Source organism: Rhea americana, unplaced genomic scaffold (genome assembly GCF_003343005.1).
Source record: "Rhea americana isolate MKP2758 unplaced genomic scaffold, rheAme1 scaffold_15, whole genome shotgun sequence".
NCBI lineage: Eukaryota > Metazoa > Chordata > Aves > Rheiformes > Rheidae > Rhea > Rhea americana.
This window is the reverse complement of record NW_028185594.1, coordinates 6,534,312-6,547,724: the sequence shown is the minus strand read 5'-3', so window position 1 is coordinate 6,547,724 and position 13,413 is coordinate 6,534,312. Positions and strand designations below refer to the sequence as shown.

Sequence of the window (13,413 nt, the reverse complement as noted above, 5' to 3'; positions counted from 1 at the left end):
GAGCCGGGCCGAGCCGAGCCGAGCCGGAGCCCGCCGTGGTTTGGGCTCGTGGCCGCGGGAAGGGCGCCGAGCCCCAGCTGCGCTCCAGGCGCTCCTGCTGCAGGTTTCCCAGAAGAGCAGCTCAGCTGGGGGTTTCTGTCGGCCTTYAATGAGCAGCACTGCCAGCAGCTGCCCATCGGCGTGTTTCATCCAGTCTGCRCGTGCAAATTGCCCTCGGAATAGCTCCGCTGCTCAACAGGTGTGAACAAAGCAGCGAATCAAACGTCCAGCTCAAATTCAGCGGTGTTGCAAGGTACAGCACCACAAAAATCCCTGATTTGTGGTGCTGTACAGAAATGTGTGCCTGGAGAAGCACCCCCATTTAAAAACTTTTCTCAGAGTGGTGAAACCTGTGTAGGCCAAGTCAGAGCCACTTGAGATACAACCTTGCCGTGACCGTACGGCCAACATRTCGTTGGTTGCTTTCCTTATTTTACCTTCTACTTACGTGACTGCTTCAAAATACAAACTTAAAGGAAATTTTACCTGGGTAATATCTACAATAAAATATATTTTAGTGGAATTCATATCTTTGTGTTGCRCTTAAATTTGCTTTATACAAACTATACAGAGCCAGCCTCAACCTGAGAGTCSCTTCCGCACAGCCTGCGTCATGAAACTCCCACTCAGGTTACACAGTTCCCAGACTGTCCATCCTTGCGCGATCCTACAGTGTTTCTTACCTTTCTGGTGCTGCTTCAGCATCTACCACTTTCTGCACCATTATTATTATCACAGTGAATTTAAAAACTAAATATAAGAGACACTATTAGTTCTGTCTGTAATATATAACAGTTTAATGTTTAACTCCTAGTAGCAATCTTTTTAGCTGAGAAAACTGTATAAAAATAAAGGCAACCTCACAGAGATGATGAGATTCTTAGAAAGAAATATTTGTTTTTATTTCAATACAGAATTCTGCTGAGTTGTATTCATTGACCTACTTATATGAATATTCATCACACAGCAACAAAGYTTATTCTAAGAACAGTGCTACATTTTAACGATCTGTACAGCAGAATAGGCYGAGTCTTTCATGTGCTTCATATTATGAGTTGGGAAAATTCAAAGTGAGAACAGATGAAAGAATAGAGAAACATTCAAAGACATGAAAGTGTATTTTTGCATAGTTTTAATTGCTGGAGCTTCTACCTTACACTTCTTCCTCAGGTTAAAAAACTATACCTAGACATCTTAAACTGAAAATAAGGCAAYTGTGGCAAAAATAGGACTTTTGCATATAAATGGGAAAGATTGATCTATGACAATTTTTAATCTGAAAACCTGAAAAGCTAACACATCTGCAAATTTAGTAATATTACAGGCAGAGCTGGCACAAAATGATGCCACGCACACAGGATTTAAATACTACAACAGAAGTTGCGGGGCTGTTGCAGCGCTAAAGGGCCACCTCGTTAAGGGACTAGTGTCCTGACTTAGGAAGTCCTTCCCAAAGGAAGTCAGGAGTGTGTCCGTTTTTCCTGACTCTGCATGTCAGCAACACACGCAGCACGAAGGGATCGCTCCTGCTGTTCTCTCCCAGAAATTAAAAGGCAGTGCGTCTGACCGTGCTGGTTCCTGTAGGCTCTCGCCTTTTGTCCTTTCTTTACGGGATAAGGGAGAGATCAGAGAAGAGGAAGTCAGAGGTTAAGCAAGGAAAGATAAATCGAAAAAAAGCAAGACAGAAAAAGGGGGRAAATGATTTGGGAGGGTAAAGGCACAAAAAGGCAAGGATGATTTCATCAGTAATACACTGGGTCTGGTAACAGACTACCATTTCAGTGATTGATGGCTTGACCTTGGAAAAGAGATGCTACTTCCTTTGCTTCTATTGCTTATCTATAAAATGCAGATGGTAATGCTAGCTTACCTACCAGCATCTTAACATCTTTTCATGGGAAAAATATATTAATATTTTTTATTAGACAGGGGGAACCAGGCTGCACCTGATGAAAGATTAGTTCCTTTCTCCTCTCAATTTCATAAAAATGTCTCATAGGATGCAACTAAAAGATTGACTTCTCTGTTGCATAGAAKATGATTGTATTAAAAAACCCCTCTAATTTATACAGATGTATGCAGCAATTTCTTTTCTTTTATGAGCTTTTGAATAGATTCTCTACACTGGGAGGCTTATCCAGAACAACCAAAAAGATGAGAGCTCTAGGTGTTCAAAGAATTTGAGGAGACCCTCTAAGAGAGTAGCTATAGTCTTTAGAAGCATATTATAGTGGTCACCTAAATAGTGCAATTAATAAAAAGATTGTGGCCAGTGCCATGTGAAAAATGCCGACGGAAATGACTCATTTCCGGGAAGTTTTCCATTCATTCAAATGGGTGTGTATGAATTTCTCTGACAGGACCTTCCTATCGTACAGGCTCTTTTCCCACACCATTCCCATTCTCGCTTTAGCTCTGTACATCTCCCTTCTACATGAGCAATGACTCCTTCCGTCTTCACCTTAGCTTTTACTATTCTCTCTGCCTCTTGTCTGTGCCTCCCACTTTGTGTCTGAATGCCCTAATTATATTCTCATGCCTCTCCTCTTGTCTGTGCCCCCTTTCCCCATCCAGCTGCTGCACAGGTATTTTCGACCCCCCTGGCCCCTGCAGCCACCTCTATCAAGCTCTTGCTTCAGCCTTTTTCCTAAGTGTCTGTCAAACAGACCAGCTATTCTGCTGAGAACTGACTTCCTCATTTCTGTCACATCTCGTATTTTCCCTGCTCTCAGTGGTGGATAACTCAGAGGGACAAAAGACTTGACGGTCAGTACGCTGGTCTGTTCTCCCATATTGGTTCCCCAAGGTGGTAGAYTGTGACCACGTAACTCAAACATCCTCATTCAGTCCATCCTTGCAAAACATTAATACCACCGTAGATGATTTGTAGTTCAAAATGTATCAGAAGAACTTAAGATTTCTTTTAAAATTTAAGACGTATTTAGATTTTACAGTTTTGTTTAAAAATATTTTATTTTCCGAAAGTAGTTATCAGCATGACATAGGTTATTGGAGTCACTACATAAGACTGGCATCCTTCTGTCTCACTTCAGAGCTCAGAATATACGCTTTACTTGTACAGGAGCTTGTCTGTGTTTTATTTTACATGTCCTCAAGGGGGGAAAAACCTACTRGAAACCGCTGCTTACAAGTTTCACTGCTGATGGAGCTTTTTGTCATAGCTAAAACATAGTATTGTTAAAAGAGTCAAAATTGGAAAAGTTCTTCCAAGTGTGGTAGCATCTGTATTTGCCTATTGTAAGTCAAATTTTAAAGATTATCAATCCCTTCCTAAATGTCCCTAACAAATGGAAGAATCATACTGCAAAAGCCATAATAGTAAAGRTTTGTACATGTTGATACATCTCTTACCTGAATAGCAACAGATACTCCTGCTCTTGAAGTATGGAGCCCTTTGTTTAATCTGATAATGAGATTATTAATATGAAAACCTAAATAGGTCTACTGAGAAATTTGATTCCTTTATGTACTATAAAAACATAGTCCTTCAATAAGACACTACAGATATGTGTCACATGGAAATTTTAATAGATCTCCAATTAGGTGAGTGAAAAGAAAATGATCAGACTCCTGATTTATATTAACTTAGTGTGACAAACTTGGTTGTTTTTTCCTCTCATTTTGCCATACTATGTTCTCTTTATTAAAAAAAATAATAATAATGCTGAACCTGATGTTGATAAATTACATTTTTTCAATATTCTTTTGCAGTTRTCATTATATTTTACATAGTTCATTGAACTGAATATAAAATTCTGCAGASAGAAAAAAATGAGTAGAAAAGACTGTAAACAATTGACATGTACTATGAAACAAAAGTGGGGAAAAAATTAAGTTACTTGCATGAAAARAAGTATCAAACCTTGCTTGCTCTGGAAGTGTAAAGCTATGTGGATTTAAGTGCGATTTAATACCAACTTACACTGCCATCATGTTAAAGASGTCTTCCTACAAGGTAAAGAGCTGCTTTCTTTCCTAATTCATCTGATGGTCATCAGAAAAAATGGCTCTGATTCCAGCTTTTACAACTTGATTCTTTGAATGTCATTATATTTCCAGATACTTACACATGCCAAATGAAAAAAAAAAAAAAAGAAGTTAAGAAGGATCTCACTGTAAATAGGATGTTCCTAATATGTTCACCATACTTGGGGAAAATTTTAAGTAATTTTCCTTACTGTGTTCTGGGTTTAGTCTTTCAAAAGGTCAGGAGCTTTTCTCTCCACTGACTTCAATGGTTTGAAGTAAAATGCCACACATGAATATATACATTAAAAGAGCCAAACCATGTTATTGTTGTCCATTATATATTTTTTTCTTTTTTTATGCAACTGGTAATTTACTCCTTACATACATTTTTCTCACATACAGATAAGATAGCTGCTTCTGTTTTAGCAGGTAGATCGCATTTATGGAGGAATTCTTGCCTGAATTACTGCCTACTTCTGTTGCTTTTGTTCTACTACCTGCTATTCCAAACTTCTGCAGGTAAAAGTGAAAAGTATAACATAACATAATTGCTATTGTTTGGAAACACTATTCTGAATAGTTGAACACAGAAGTCAAATAATCACCTTTTACTTACTCTTGTCTTTCCCACAAGAAGTTCTATACTGTATAGAACTATATATATATATATTGTATACGCTCAATATTATTGGACATATACCATCCCACTCTCTACTTTTGTCCTGTGAATGAAGAGCTTCTGCAGTTGCAGTCCCAACTTGAAGCAATTTAGGATGATCAAAACATATCAAGAAACGGTGTCCTTTAACTGAATTAACTACCTGATAGAGTCAAAAGAGAACTTAAACAAGATGAAGGTAGTTGGGTATAAGGAGAAAAGCATATGCTTTGTCTTTCTGTACATTATGATTTAAATTACTTTCTATGTTAGTTGATTGAAATGAATGTGGAATTTAATGGTGAGAATGAGAACTGCAACTGTAAAGTATCAATTAAAGAGATGAGAACAGTACATTTTGCAACCTGAGACTTCAATGTCCTATTTTAGATACTTGGTTTCTCAGAGTTATTACTCAATTTTAGAGAAATAAGCCCAGCAAACTTTAATGGCAACACTCGATCATAATCTAATTCTATAATTACATAGAATATTTTATCTGATCTCAAGTAACTCTACAGAGAAAGTCCTTTTCTGTGATTCTCTGTAACTTTCTACTACTTCTTAATTGTCATTAGATAAGTAAGAAGGACAAGAACTCAAAACATTGATCTATAAAAAGGATCGCTCGTCTTTCCCCACTTGACTTAAATGGAGTTGTTTTTTTGTAACGTGAAAAGATTTTTCCATATTAATGTTTCATTTTGTTTCATTTAGAATCAAGCTTTATACAATCTTTATCATGCTTGTGTGAGTGATTAGGGAATACTTTTCCTTCCTTTTAAAATATTTTTTGCTACATTTGTAAATCAGCTCAATCTTCCCTCTCTTTCTGCATTCTGTAGAAAACAATCTCTTACTCTGGTTTCTATGAGCTCTGTAATAGTTTAACTTTTTGCCTTTCACTCAAATCAGGGTCTTCAAAGTATTTGGAATTTAAAATGAATTAGACTTTTCTGTAGTGGCTCACAGGAAATAATTCAGTGTAAATTTTCACCCATGTTATGGACCTGGGGATTGATAAGACAAGAGTCATTTCTTCTTTTCCTTTTTTTCTTCTCCCGCAAACCACAAACCTTTGAAAAGTGCTCTGTTCAAATACAGTTCACTGACCTTCATTGTGTATATTATCTACTCTTAAAAAACACTTCTTGGCATCTTCAGGCATCAAGCTTGCAGAATATTTATGGGAAAAGTCTTGCTGTCTTTTGAACCGACAGTGGCATAGCCTGAGTAGTCAATAATCTCTACCTTTTTAATCTGTCTAAATCTTGTCATTGAGTCTGAATGTGCATTTGAGATTAGATGAGTTTAGAAGAGAGGATAAGTGGGTATCATTAGAGTAGATTGTGGTAATTAAATGAATCTTCCATGCCACAACCTAAATAGGTATCTTAAATGAAGTTTCCTCAACACAGATATCATTTTCACTTAACTGTGGTTTTGGCTGTATAATTCTACATTGGAGAGAAACACTCTCCTAGCCTTTTATTTGCAAAATGCTTCACTTTCCTAAACCTGCTGGAAAATATAGTGGGAGTTAGCAGACTGTTAGGATTTTAACTACCAGCCTATTTAACTTTACTCGGAAAACAAAGATAAGCAGTGGTTAACAATACTTTTGAATTTTATATGCTAATACTCCCACTGTGGCAAATTTCAGGAAAATAAGCTTACATAGATTAGCCATTAGCCTTTCTTTTCCCTATCCTTTGAATATCTCCTCACTTGCCATTAAGTAACAAGAGATTTTGCTATAAAAGATTAAATATACTTCATCCCTGATGGAAAGTATTCTAAATCTTCTTAAAATCCTGTTCAACTAACACCAGGGGAATTTAAGTTATTTTGGGGATTACATTTTGATCATAATTGTATAACAAATTTTTTATTCTCTCTTTGGGATGTCTTTCTCTGATGAATTAAGAGAGATGGGCCAAATTTGCATAAATGTTTTTAACAAGTCTTCAAAGCCATCTATCTAGCAACACGTAAGTGAGGTATGACGGAGTAGGCCAGTCTGCGTAACTTCAGGTTCAATGTAGAAAGGATAGACTTATAAGCGTTCCTGCTTCTATCTCCCCTTGCATCTACCATCCTTCTAAGCCAGTGTGGAAGGTGTCAAAAATATTGCTTGGTAATACTGCCTGGACTTCTTTTCTTAGGAAACAAGCTATCTTTGAAAAGTGGTAAATGAGGATATAGACCTTAAYACTCTCTCTGGGTAACCATTGAAGCATGGGAGAGAATGTACGCTGTGCTCTTCTAAATACGGCAAATACTTCTAACACTGACCTACTTTGGGTAAATCTACAGTAGTATTTTCTTTTGGCTTGAGAGTGCAATTTTGAAGCAAATCTCCTGATTATCCTAACTCACCTACTTAGTTCACATCACAGAGCAGTTTCAAAGTGTGCAAAATGCCTTCGCCTCGGTTAAACTAAACCAGAGGTTGTGCCCTAAAAATGCAGCTGCTGCACTCCAGCATGCAGGTATTCCAGCCATGGGACCGTACCAGACCTCTTCCCAAATAAACCTCCCAAAATGCATATGAGAGGCATGTCAGGTCCTCAGCACCAGTATTTTCTCTGTACAGATCCACTCATATTGTTACTTGTCCTCACATCATTCTTGGGAGCCCCCAGAAAGAATTCCAGGTCTTTCTTCCTTGAATTTGGGCTACTGCACATTCCCATAGTGGTCCAGGCTGCATACGATTAACTTGCTTGCGACCAAACCTAGCTGAGCAATGCACCATTATTCCTCATTAAGAAAAACGCTGTGCATCTAATAAACAAGCAGAGGGACACCTTAGATTCCATGCTTGGTACGCTCACTAAATTGCCTCCAAAGTCTTTAACAGCAAAATAAATAYGAATACGGCTACTGCTGACATTACTAATGTATTTTTTTTCTGAAATGGCAAAATTACAGACTAAAGGACCACGATAATAGCCTTTTAGTTGTGTATAACCAGAAGATTTTCCTTCCTCAGTAAGAAGAGTTCATGACTCACAGGTATCATTTAATACTAATGCTGCTTCCCCAGCAGCTGCACAGTTCATGATAATCCAGATGCTTCAAAAATTTGCACCTAAGTGGATGGGAACCATGCTGCCATGTACATTCCTAACACTGAAAATACTAATTGAGTTGGGAAGGAGGTGAAAGGCTGTAACAGAGTGCACTGGCATGAAATTATACCTGTTGGTAGGTATCTACTAAAGGAAAGGGGAAACAGCACACGCCTATTGGAGCGTATTGTTCATCCTAGTTAACAAGCAACATAGAGCCCAAAAGGTAGCAGCAACTACAATTAGATTTCTATACATGCGTCTCAGCCAAAGAAATACTAAAAGGAGTGATCAGAGGAGTTAAAAAGAATTCTGTGAAAAAGACAATTATGGGTTAAAGTTTTCATTAAGAGGAATTACCACCTACCTTAAACAAGAGCCATTATTATCTCAGTTAGAGTGTGGTGCTTCTAATGCCAAGGTCATGGGTTCAATCCCTGTATGGGGCAATGCTGAGGGTTGGACTAGATGATCTCCAGAAGGTCCCTTCCAACCTTACCATTCTATGATTCTATGATTACTAAGTACCATTAGACTTAAATCTGAGCTGAGCTTTAAGATTTCTCTAAATTTTCAAGAAAATTTGTTACAAACTCTACAACATGCCTTTCCTCCCCCAAGCGTAAGTAACTAGCTAACCAACAACTAAAGAGAAGGAACCTGAAAGAGATTCACTAATTACAATGATGAGTAAAGTCTAGCTATGCACAGAAATGTTTTGCCAAGCTTGTAGCACTGCTTGTGGGTGAGGTTACCTGATGCTGTCCATTCAAAGACATTGTTTTCAAATACTTGTTAACTTACTGAACTTCAATCACTAGGGCCAAAAATTTGAAGATGTCACTATATAGCAAGTAGTGGCTATAACATAAGATTAAACATTACGTAGATGAGGTCCTGATTTTACCCTTTCTTTTAGTTAGCTGGAGTATTCATTTGGGCAAATAACACCACTAAAATAAAAGATTACTCTTTGGAGTTAAGAATTGCCAGACATCTTACATAACTGAAGTATTCTAATTGCTGGATTGGGAGAGCCTGAAGGTACTGTCAGACAGTAAAAATAATCCACTAGCGACTTCAGCTGGAACAGGAAAATCATTAAGATAGAGGCATATCACAAGAGAACTTCTTGTTAAGTTAGAGAAGACACAACATCTATACTACCTAGAAAATAAGAAAACACATAGTAGTGTTTTTCTCTACAAAGTGGGAGGCAAGACAAAACAAGAATCACTAAATAATTTAAGAGGCAGTGAATCAAATAGTGTAAATATTTTAAGTATAAGAAAAACTGAAAGTATATGCAGTATTTATTTTAAGTGTATTAAAGATGATGACCTTTTGTCTATATTCATACTGACTCATATTTGTTTTTTTCCAGTTTAGAAAATTTATATTTATACAGACAAAAGATGACATTAGGATGACTTGAAAAAAAATGAGTGAAGTTTACTAACAGGTTTATATAAATAAATGATATAATTAATCTGCATTTTTATTTAATAATTTCATAATCAAGATAATAGCAACACAAACATACACAGTAACTACTGAGACTTAAGAAGGCATATTTTAAGAATTATCTAGCAATACATTTTATCATCAATAATTTTACGTAAGTAAGTCTAATCAATTCTAAAGTGAAATAAGTTTTGCTATCATTGTGACTATATACTTGAAGAAATTACAACGTTCCCCATTGCTCTTTCCCAGTCTTGCAAAATAGATGTTCCTGTCACAGSAAAAGATGGCAGTTTTCACCCTTCATCAGTCATGGTCAATTGGTAAAGGAGCACCACCTTCATGTTCCCAATACAATACTTAATTTTATGAGCTTCTCAAAAAAGCACTATCTAGGTCAAAACTGGTGACTTACGTAAGCTTTATTGCAGCAAAGCTCCAAAAGACTGTATTTGCAGCTATTTTATGACAGAAAATACGCCCCCTAAAGAACAATTGTGTATCTCAAGGATGCAATAAGTTGAGTGTATAAAAAAGTATCAGACACACTGCAGGCACTTACTAATTCAGGTTGTGTTCAGGCAAACATAAATAGATTTTTATTTTATTGTCTAGACTTTCTTAGCTTGAGTGAATTGTTTGACTGTTTTTGAATATGTGTCCCTATCTCCTCCTTTCCACCTATTTTAGGATATGTCTATGCTGCAGATTTCACACAGTATGGAGATACAGAAAGCTAGTGCTAGATGAGCTGCTTCGATAGTGGAAGCTCGATGTCTGCAGCAGTACAGTTAGTTCCATGCAAGCTACTGTAAATGCTATGGAAGAATTCACAGCAAGCTCTTCTCTACTTCCTTTATGCAGACTACTTACCTACAAAGGAAAGAAGGGGCTCCAGGGTGTCCAACACAATGGCAAAGAGAGGATGCTTCAGTTTTGTCATTTCCATTGCTCTGCAAAAAAAAAGGGAGCCTTCAAAATGTTGTCCTGGATAACTAGTCCCACATCCTGAAAGACCCAATACAAAAAGGATGAAATTCAGTGTATTAAACAAGAACTCAGGCACTTCTAAGTTGCAGGAAATATTTTGGGAACTGTAGGTAAAGCCTGATCCTCCCTGTCGTCATGGCCCCGAGGCGCTAACAGGCCTCCCCAAGCTCAGGCCTCCACCTCAGCCAGCCCGAGGCCTCGCTCCCTGCCCCTCCAGCCCTTCCCACCTGCCATCCTCCTCCTCCCATCCCACAGCCCTGCCTGGCCATCGCAGGGCCTGGTCTGATCCCGGTTCCCCTCACYGGGCCCGATCGTGACGCCGGGGCCTCGGCCTCCCCCATCCTGCGGTGCTGCTCCCTGCTCCCCTCTCACGGGGAGCAGCTGGTCCATGTGGATGGAGTCAATGCGTTGAAACTTCAAGTTTTTAACCAGGCCCTCCTGTAAAGAATTAAGCATAATGTCAACTGCTGTTGTTCAAGTGTATACAAATGGCAAATCACAAAAGAGTAATTGCAGGGTGATACAGTGCAGTGTTTGTATATGGCGGGGAACAATGGATCATCTTAAAACTGAATATGGATACTTGTTAAAACATTTCTTACTAAGCATTCTTGATTTTTAGCTTTCTATACAAAGTTTTTAGTGTAAGTTTCCCTTTGTTAACTCTTTTTTTTTTGACTAAGTATTAAAAGTATAAATACTAACTGCTATTTTCCTTCACAGTTCATGGTTCTCCATATTTACAAACAGAAGCAGATAGATACAGATAATTCAAGTGTGTCTGGAAGTGCAAACTCAGATATACTTCAGTATTAAAAATATTCACAAGTCCCTTCCTGGGAAAGATTTATCTAAACTCTATCACTTTGAACCCTCTCTAAACATCTCAGATTTATCTTTTTTGCCTCATTTTATACTCAGATCGCACATCACTTACTTCAAGTGGCTTCCAGTTTCTAACTAGTTGTGATCTCATGTTAAAAGAGTGAAACTTTCACTTGTGTGGCACATTACAGGTGACCTGTACATACCACCTAGACTAGTCCAGGGGAGCTTTCCTGCACTGCAGCTAGTGATAGCATTGAGAAACCAGGAGGCACAAAAACACCAAGTGGATGAAAAAGCTCATGTAACACAGCTCCTGTGATAGCAGGATCCTGGACTTTGTGACCTAAACACTTCACACATCTTTTGACAAATTATTGACTCTGCATACAATTAATTCTTCTTTGAAATAATACAATTAAAGAAAACATATTCTGTTCATGTAATACGTTACAAAAGCTGTAGGTCTTAACTGTTTCATACATAATTATAAAACCTCTGCACCCTACAGACAAAACAGATAAAATTTGCTTTGCATTCCCCACAGGCCTGATGTACATGAACCTTAAAACCTTTACATTCCCTGCAGATCATTTTTAATTAAAGGCTACAGCTGTAAAAGGTTAAATTTTAAAGTCATTCAACTTTAATTTTGAACTTCTGATCCCAGAAGACAAATATATTTGACAAGAAATATCTAATTTGAAATGCATAAGAAATACCCTAGAAAGGATAAAGTATCTGTCTTCGTGTGAAACACATTACACGTGGTACAAAACAATTCTGCTGGATGCAGTGGATTCCAGCCATGAGAGCACTTTGCTGCTCACAGATAACCACACTGGTGATTAAACTTCATACAATTTCATAGGACATGCAAAAAGGTGCAACATATTTCTGTTCGAAGTAGTAATTTGCCCTRAAAATGTATGGTATTATGGTAACTTTTATTGTCTTTTAATCTTCTTAGGCGAGTCTATGTGACAGCATCTGCATATATAACCATAAACTTTTGTTAGTTTTTTTTCTCTTTATTGCAATGACTTAGTATCCTTGAAACACAGGTGACTGCCTCGGTAAGATTGGTATAAGCTGTGCTTTAAGGGAGTTATTAGCAGCTAATGACCGGCTGGTGCGAGGAGGCTGCCTCTCACCCTCTCCTGCTTAATGATTAACTGCCAGATCTACCCTCAGCGGCATTCCTTCTACACAGCCCCTCCCCCAGATGCTCCCTCAGGTGCACACGATTTCATCGTTCTTACGCTGCCTTTTATCTTCGCTCCCCCCTCCCCCCCACACACACTCTAATTAAACACGAGCCGAACAATTACGAAGGAGCGCGCGGGCCCCGCCCCCACTAACGGTCGCCCCCTGCCATAACGGCCGTCCGCGCGCCGCGCCCGCCTCGCCTCACCGCGCCGCCAGGGGGCAGCGTCGCCCCGCAACGGCGGGCTGCGACCGGGGAGCAGCCTCGGGGACCGATACCGGGACGGGGACCGGGCTCGGCTCGGCTGTCCGCGAGTGCTTCTCAGGTGAGTGGAGGGGCAGGGCCGGCCGAGCTGCCGCCGCTTCGTGCCTTAGGGGCTCGCCTGAAAGCGGCGGAGGGCGCTTTGCCCCGCTCCGCCTTGTGAGAGGGGGCTCTCTCCCGCGCCGCGCATCCCTCCAGTCGCCCGCCCCCAGTAAAAGGCATTCGCAGGCGGTGTTCGCCGTTAGGATAGCAGTGCTGCTCTTTGACGTGGCAACGCTCCCTCAGCTGCCCTTGCTATCGCATTTCTACCGCACGTCGCCCGGCTTCGAGCATCCCCGAAGGCGTCTGCMTCTCACCGTTTTCCCTTCCTCTGCCACGATCCCAGCGCAAGCGCCCCCGAGATAAACGCTGCAGTTACGCGGATCCCTGGTTTTGAGGGGAGTTACCCTAAGCCCTCGGCCTGAGTACGCTCTGTTTTCACTTTGACACGAACGCAGTTTCCTAAAATACACGCCGGGAAGTATTCACGCGGCTGACCCAGCAGAGCCGCACGCTCCCCTTGGAGGGACGAGCCGCGGGCTCCCGGCTCGCGGGGGGGGGGGGGGGCGCATGCCGTGCCGCGCCGCTCGCGGTGGGCGAGCCGCCGCCCCAAGCACTCCGCGGGCGCGCAGCCCGCCCTACCTACCTGCCCCACGGCCGCGCGCCACCGACAGCGGGGGACACGCCCCCGCCCTCCCCCACGGCGCCTATTGGCCGGCGCGGCGCCCGCGGACAGCGGCTGCGGCGCTCAGTGGCCCGGCGCCCTGTCCGTCAGCGCCGCCTGTCAAAACAAGCCCAGCTCGGGCACAATGGAGCGGTGCCGCGGCGGCACTTCCTGCGCGCGCGCTCCCCGCTCCCCGCGCAGC

The 13,413-nt window shown here is 40.6% G+C and overlaps 1 protein-coding gene across 1 annotated transcript in view; it reads right to left on the bottom strand.

Annotated features, from left to right (window-relative positions):
* Positions 1 to 13,413, bottom strand: part of BOLL (boule RNA binding protein) — a 197,676-nt gene that overhangs the window by 33,477 nt on the left and 150,786 nt on the right. The gene's annotated exons all lie outside the window — the stretch shown is intronic.